The sequence below is a fragment of the Nematolebias whitei genome, chromosome 1 (assembly GCF_014905685.2).
Source record: "Nematolebias whitei isolate Nwh7 chromosome 1, NemWhi1, whole genome shotgun sequence".
NCBI lineage: Eukaryota > Metazoa > Chordata > Actinopteri > Cyprinodontiformes > Rivulidae > Nematolebias > Nematolebias whitei.
The window spans coordinates 45,211,468-45,211,855 of NC_056498.1; the positions used below are offsets into that span (position 1 = coordinate 45,211,468).

The 388-nt window shown below is 55.9% G+C and overlaps 2 protein-coding genes across 2 annotated transcripts in view; one reads left to right on the forward strand and one right to left on the reverse strand.

The window, feature by feature from the left end:
• LOC119421085 overlaps positions 1-388 on the reverse strand; it is a gene marked incomplete at its 3' end in the record, with an annotated part of 641,076 nt that overhangs the window by 364,474 nt on the left and 276,214 nt on the right.
• The window catches only part of LOC119410837 (regulator of microtubule dynamics protein 2), a 38,620-nt gene that overhangs the window by 12,497 nt on the left and 25,735 nt on the right, over positions 1-388 (forward strand). The window lies entirely within an intron of this gene.

Consider the following 388-nt stretch of genomic DNA (forward strand, 5'->3'; position numbering starts at 1 on the left):
GGAAGATGGCCACCAGTCTGGAAGATGGTCACCAGTCTGGAAGATGGCCACCAGTCAGGAAGATGGCCACCAGTCAGGAAGATGGCCACCAGTCTGGAAGATGGCCACCAGTCTGGAAGAAGGCTACCAGTCTGGAAGATGGTCACCAGTCTGGAAGAAGCTACCAGCCAGGAAGAAGGCCACCAGTCTGGAAGAAGGTCAGCAGTCTGGAAGAAGGCCACCAGCCAGGAAGAAGGCCACCAGTCAGGAAGATGGTCACCAGTCTGGAAGAAGGCTACGAGCCAGGAAGATGGCCACCAGTCTGGAAGATGGCCACCAGTCTGGAAGATGGTCACCAGTCTGGAAGATGGTCACCAGTCAGGAAGATGGTCACCAGTCAGGAAGATGG